The sequence below is a fragment of the Emydura macquarii genome, unplaced genomic scaffold (assembly GCF_026122565.2).
Source record: "Emydura macquarii macquarii isolate MOO-44397 ecotype Brisbane River unplaced genomic scaffold, CSIRO-AGI_Emac_v2 contig_2292, whole genome shotgun sequence".
NCBI classification, from domain to species: domain Eukaryota; kingdom Metazoa; phylum Chordata; order Testudines; family Chelidae; genus Emydura; species Emydura macquarii.
This window is the reverse complement of record NW_027132429.1, coordinates 3271229-3278170: the sequence shown is the minus strand read 5'-3', so window position 1 is coordinate 3278170 and position 6942 is coordinate 3271229.

The following is a 6942-nucleotide window of genomic DNA, read 5'->3' as shown; positions in this document are numbered from 1 at the left end:
CCTGATCTCGGTCGGGGTCTTGCAGCACCCAGCCCGACGGGGCCCCGCTCTCGGGTGGGACCTGGAGGTGCCCCCCTAGTGCAGACAGTAATAAAGTGCCCCTTGGAGGCTCTCAGTGGGATGGGATTGAGAGCGCTGCTCTCCCCAGCCCTGCCCCGTCCGATCTCGGGCCGAGCCGTAGCGGCAGTTTGGGGCTTTCCGTTTGGGTGAGAAACGGGTGACGAGTCGGGCAGTTTTCCAGGAGGGCTCCATTTACTGCACCACGGACACAAGTTCCTCTTTCCCTGCCCCGCTCTAGACGTGTCTGTGTGCACGCAGGCAGGCGTGTGCGCCCCGGTGCCCGGCTCCGTGCCCCCGCCGCGGAGTCCCAGGAGCTCTGCTTGAACTCGCCCTGGGTCAGTGGAAGCGAAAGACACACGTGGCCTCCTACAGCCCGGGAGGGCATGAACCCTGTGGGGGCGGGGGGAGTGGGGGGGGACATCCGCTAGCGCGTGGCAGCTGCTGATCTCTTTCCAGGAAGCGGGGGCTGCTGTGGGAGCAGTTTCCTGCCGGGGGTGGGGGCTTTGATCCTGCCCCCGTCACTTGCTCTGTGGGCGTCAGGTGTTTGTCTGGCCCTGGAGCTGCCAGCCTGGGAAAGACTGACTCAGCAGCCCCGTCATGGGGAGTCTGACGAGGTCGTTGGCTCCACAGCCCCCCCCCTCCCCGGCCCACACTCCCCCTCCTGCCCTGCGGAAAGGTGGGCGCATTCAAGGGCTTTCTGGGCATGCATCCTTCAGGTCTGGTGCCCCAGGCTTTACCTAGCATTCCCCTTAGCGGGGGGGGGGGGAAGGTGTTCTGCCCAAGGGGGCCGGCAGGTCAGGGGCAGGGCTGGAACCTAGGAGTCCAGCTCTCAGGCCCCCTGCTGTAACCCACCAACCCCCATCCCCTCCCAGAGCTAGGGAGAGAACCCAGGAGTCCTGGCTCCCAACACCCCCTGCTCTTACCACTACACACCACTCCCCTCCCAGAGCTGGGGGCTGGGCTGTGGGGAGAGGGCAGGGGCTGGGGGGGGGATGGATAGTGGAGATGGGACACGCTGCTGCAGGGCGCACTGGGCGTGGCTCAGCATAGCCCCAGCACTTAGTGGCAACCCTACAAAAACAAGCCATTGTGTGCAGCGGCCCAGTGCTCCTGTGCAACCCTACAATAACAAACATGGGCCTGGCGGCCTGTTTAATCCACCCCTTCCCCGAGAGGCAAGTAACTCACCCCGCAGAGGAATGCAGACCCTGCTTCAACTGGCGCCATCCTGGATGAACCCAGGAGGCAAATATTGACAGGGCATGGCCGGAATGTCCTCAGCCGGTCACACGCAGCCGCCTGCGCGTTCCCGGTGACAAGCACCCACGAGAGCCAGGCACCGTCTGGCACCCAGGGACCCTGGAGGTCTGGCCCAGGGACTGCAGGGGGGGATCCAGGTGCGGGGAGAGGCTGGGCTGGAGTTCCAGAAGCAGGGGCTGCTTTAGAGTCAGGATTTATTGCCCCTGGGGGCTAACCTGACTCAGGGTGAGATCTGGACCCAGAGAGTAGGGCTGAGCCAAGGGGCTCGGGGTGCCCCCAGGCTGCATTTTGGGGTCCCCCGATGCATATCCCCGAAGGGCCCATTGGCGGGGCCCGCACGGCTCCGCTCCCCGCAGCCCTGAGCCCTCTCCACAGAGCAGGTGCAGGAGGAAAGCGAAGAGCTGGGAGCCCAGAGTCCCCTCGGACGCCTCCCACGTGGCCGGACGCCAGGGTGAGGGGGTGTTTTTTGTGCGGAGGGGAAGGTTCAGGCAGCTGGGAATCAGAGACACCGCCTCCCCCCCCCGTGCACCCCTTGTTACCAGCATGATGGAGCGACTGATGCGAGGGGCTGTGGGCCGGATGCCAGAGTCACCGTTCCTTCCGGGCTGCAGTTCCCATCTGTAAAATCGGGATAATGCACGGCTCAGTGAGGCCCCGATCTCGGCCACGTCACTGCAGTGCTGGCACAACCGATGCCCTGTGGTCTCACTCGGGGCCTGTGGGCACTACCACAATTCATATCATGAGTCAAAATCTGCCAGGGGTCACCTGGCAGGGCCAGCCCCGAAGCACCAGCGCCCCAGGGATGCCCGAGCCGGCAGGTCCTGGCAGTCCCTCCCACTGAGCATGTGGCCCAGGCTGGGTTGCCCTCCTCAGGCTGTGTGGGGAGATAATGAAGGGTTAGGGTTTTGCAGCTGACCACAGCTGGAAACCCGCGGCCCCAGTTGTGCCAGCCCAGATGTTGCGCTGCGAGCGGCAGGAAGTTATTCACTGTGTGCAGGTGCCCCTGCCCTGGCCTGCCCTGGCTCGCCAGACGGCTTTCTTGGCGAAGGCGCCCGGCTCGGAGCGAGGTTTAGGCTCAGCTCCTTGCTGCAAACCACGCGTGGCTCGTTAGCCAGTTACAACAGCCGGACGTCCTGGGGACGGGAGGACGCCAGGCGTGGCTGGTGCGTGTCCCGGGATGTCCTCAGTACAACCAACTTTCAAGAGGGACCCAGCGGGCTCGTGAATTGGTGGCAGGCCACCAGGGACCTTGGTTCAAATCTAGTTCTAGGCCCCATCAGAAAACCAGCCCCTCACTGGCCGCCTGCTTTGCGGGGGACTGAGGAACAAGGGGTGTGGGTCAGGATTGGGGGGCACTGGCGCAGCTGTTGGGGCTCAGGGCTGGGATAGCAGGGGGTGCTGTGGGTTGGGATTGGGGGGCACCAGCAGCGCCGTTTGCAGGGAGCCCAGGGATGGCAGATTCAGGAGCTGCCAGTGGAGAAGGTGGGAATTTTTGTAATATTTTTATGCAAAATATAGCTGACTCAGTTTCCCCACTTGCTCTGTGTTGTCACTCCCTGGGTGGGAAGGGGTCAATTTCTGCTTTCAGGTAGCAGTATAAGGGCCAGGCTGCTGGGGGGTCTCAGAGGGACCCTTAGGGCTCATCTACTCTGTGGGGACCAGAGTGGCAGCCCTGGGCACCACAGCTTCGTCGCCCTACATCTGACCGCAGAGCCACGGCTGGATTTCACCAGTGAGGCTCCGGGTGAGGGTTGGCTTCTCCTCCTGACCCGAGGCCCCAGGAATCCTGGGTTCCAGCCCACATCTGTGGGTGAGCTGTCAACGGCCGCCCTGCATCTCCGTGGGAACCACTGGCTGGGTTGCTCCCCAAAGCTGGGGGGTGTCTCCAGGGATTCATCTAGACCTTCGGGGGACCGGGGGTGAGATGTGGAGGGCGGGAGCCCATGAGCCCCTGTCTGGGAGCCAAATAAAGCCGAGCTGAGGGCTGGGCGAGTAAAAGGGGCACAGGGCTCCACGAGCACCCTGGCCCAGGGACAGCCAGGGAGGCCACTGGGGTGGGAGGCTGATCCTGGGCGGGCGCGTTCCCCACTCTCCCTCGTGGGGGCATTTGCTTCTCCCTCCTTTCACCCCTTACCCGGCTGGGAGCTGCCTCTCCCCGCGACTGGGAGCGGCCCCTGCCCAGTCCAGGGCTAAGCCAAGAACCCGCCAAGCACTGAGCGGGGCTGAGCCATCTGCTGTGAGCCCTGATGCCCGGGAAACCAGCTGGGGCCAGTGCTGCAGATCCTGGAGGAGCTGTGGGGGGAGGGGAGCCCTGGGCTGCCAGGATCCCTGGGCAGGGGATTGGGGCTGGGGGCTCCCGGGGTGGCTCTCTGGCCTAGCTGGCGAAGGCCCATGCTGATGCCAGGGTCACTGGGCAGGGAGAGGCTGGGGAGAGGAAGGGGAGGCAGGGGGAAGAGATGGGGGGCCGACAGTGGGGGTGGAGGAGGTGCGGGCTGCGGGGGCCGTGCTGGGTTGAGGAGTGCTCAGGTTTCCTCAGTTCCTGTCTCCGAAGGGAGGGAACGGGGCTAATTGGAAGCAGACGCCTCTCGCCCGCTGCGGTTCTTTCTGCCCTTTGCATGGGGGCGGGCGGGGGCGACAGCCTGTGCCCCGTCATAGCAGGTTTGGGGGGCAGTGTGGGGGGATGGACTCCCAGGGCCTTCCCACGAGTCCCCTGCCCAGAAACAGGCACACGCGGTGATGGATGCTGTGGAAGTGCTGTCCCGGCCGCCGCCCGTCCCTCCAGCCCGTTCACACCCAGCCTCGGCGGGACAGGACCAGGCGGCTGGCGTGTCAGCCCGGGGGAGTCACCCATTCCTGGGCAGGCTCCAGGCCTACTTGCCGACCCCCAGCCCAGCCTCCCGCCCTGGGAGCTGCTTCGGCCGCGTTCTGGATGACGTCCCCCAGCCGTGGAGAGCAGCTGGGCCCCGGCAGACCCACAGCTGGCTCCAGGTTGCCCGCCATGCCGGAGGCGGCAGCTGGGATCCGTTCAGCAAAGTACAGCGAGACACACCCCAGCCCTCCCTGGCTCCACGGGGGCAGCTCGCACACCCTGCCCCAGTGCCGGCAGCGGGGGAGACAGTGCTGGAGGGAGCATGACGGTGCCCCCCCCAGCGATGGGCCCAGACCAGCTCACGGCTGGGTGACCCACAGATGCTGCTGGACGCTTCCATGGGTGCTGGTGAGCCCTGGGGGTAAATGTCGCTCCCTGGCAGAGCCCGTGGGCCTCCGGTGGATAACAGCCTACTGCGGACAGCTCGGAACGGCGCCGCTGCTTTAGCACCGGGGTAGAGGGTGGCGCTGGAGGCCCTGGCGTTGGAGCCCGGGCAAGGGGCTGTTGCACAAAGTCTGGTCTTTGACCAGCTAAGTCTGGCTCTCACAGCCGGGGGTATTAACCCCCCAGGACCCCAAGTGGCCGTCTCTGAACTCACGGGGCAGGGCACCCCACGACGTGCTGGGGCCAGATGTGGGGGCACGTAGCCACCCCCGGTGTCCGGAGCACGGAAGGGGTGAGCGCTTCAGGGCACTGCTGTGGGAGGTGCCCCGCCCTCCCTTGGGCACCGTACAGAGAAGCGATGGCTGGCAGCGATAGGCGTAGACAGCACTGGGCCGTCTTGGGGGTCAGATCCTGCCCCGCAACTGGGGACTGAGCCCCCCGCACGCAGCCAGGGAGGGGGCTGGAACTGAGTCTCCCAGTGGCCCCGAGAGCTGCCTGCCGAGGTCTGGGGGGGAGAGGGAGGGGCCCTTAATGCGGGGCAGAAGGAACTGATTAGGCGCAGGAAATTACAGCCCCAGGGCGGGAGGCTCAGAACACCAGACGTGTCAGGAGCAGGGTGAGGCCCGGGGCTGGCTCCGTTCCCGCCCCACAGAAATCGTTTTGCAGCTGCATTTCCAAGGCCAAGGGGTTCGCAGGGAGCAGAGCGATGGGGCCGGGTCCCAGGCGTGGGATGAGGAGAGGAAGCGGTTCCGAGTGCGGGTGCTCTTCCCAGGGGCCAGGGGGGAGGGGCGGAGGGCTGCCTGGCCCTGGTGCTTTGGGATCCTTGCGGCACCACATGACCTCACGGACGCGGCCCCACGGAGAGCCCCTCGGCGTGGACAGGGCCGGAGCGCTGCCGGGTTTGCAGCGCTCCCCTTGCCGGCCCCCTTCCATTACCCAGCTCACATGGAATCCATTTGTCTCTGGCACCGGCTGGGGCCTCAGCACTGAGATTTATCTCCTGTTTGTGAGCAATGAAGTCAACAAACCCAGACGTGAAGCGGTCCCAGCTGTTTGCAGCAGCCAGCCCTGCGGCCCCCCCAAGGCAATGATCTCACTCCAGCAGAGGAGGCAGGGGGGGAGGGCGGGGGGGGGCAGGGAGCCGGCCCTGACTCTGCTGCAGGAGACCCCTGGAAGTAGGGCAGCGGGTTTGGTCGCTCATCATGGTGCCGGGGGGCAGGTCGGGGGGGGGGGGGTGACTGACATGAGTCCTGCTTCCACCCCTGTAACTGCAGCCCCCCCAGCTGTGAGCCTGTGGGATCAGCAGGGCTGGGCCAGGTCAGGACTTGGATCAGGAGCAGGACGGGGGCTCGGCGGGGGCGCAATGCCCTGGCAGTCTGTGCTGGCCCCACAGTCCCAGGGTGCCAGGGGGCCTGTGCTGCGGGGAGCGCTGCCTGGACTCAGCAATCGCTCTCCCAGTGACAGAGCCTGGAGTCTGGGCACGGAGGGAGCAGGGCTGCGTGGAGGGTGTGGAGCTGTTTGCTCCTCACAGGCTGGGTGAAAGCAGCAGAGAGGCAGGGTCCCCGCTCGGGTGAACACTGCCCTGGCCCCCGGGACACGCCAGGGCTGCAGCAGAGCGCAGACTCCCACCTCGCCCTTGTCCAGCTCCTGAGTGCATGGGGTGCTTTCGGGGCGGCATGGACAAGGGCAGCTGCCCGGCCTCCGTGGGAACCGGGGCACAAACCCTGCAGTGCACAGGAGGGAGCAGGGGCCCCATCACCGCCCTTCCTCCACGGGCCAGGTCTGGAACCCCTGCTGCATTTCAGCTGCCTACCTCCGCACCGCGACACCTGCAAGGGGCAGGGTGGCCCACCCCAGCCCAGCCGCTGGGCCTGACGCTGGGACAGCACTGCAGCGTGATGGAAAACAAGGCCCTGTCTGCCACAGCTGGCCTAGCTGGGTGTCCTCAGCCTAGAAAGCACTAAAGAACCAACCCCCGGCTCTCAATCCAAGCCCAGCCGAGGAGACAGAGCGGGGGAAGCGGCAGCTTGTGAAATCTCCGCTTGCACAGAAAGGCGGCAGCTTTCTCCAAAACAAACAGCTAAAATTAGCCCCAGCCAGTGTCTGCTCAGCGTTTTCACAGACGGAAATGAGAGTGGGAGCCACCAGGCTGACCTTTCCCAGCCAGCTTCTCCTGGGCTCGAGGGGCAGAGCCCTCGCTCTGTGGCTGCAGCTGGGAAGAGGGCGAGAGCAGCTCTCTCGTCCCCACACTGGCAGGCAGCTCTGGCTCTAATTCCTGTCTGCGACTGCTGAACTGCGGGCCCCACCGGGAGAGGAGCCGAGCGTCTCCTGGACCTGGAATAACGACGGGCACCAGCCCTTCCCTG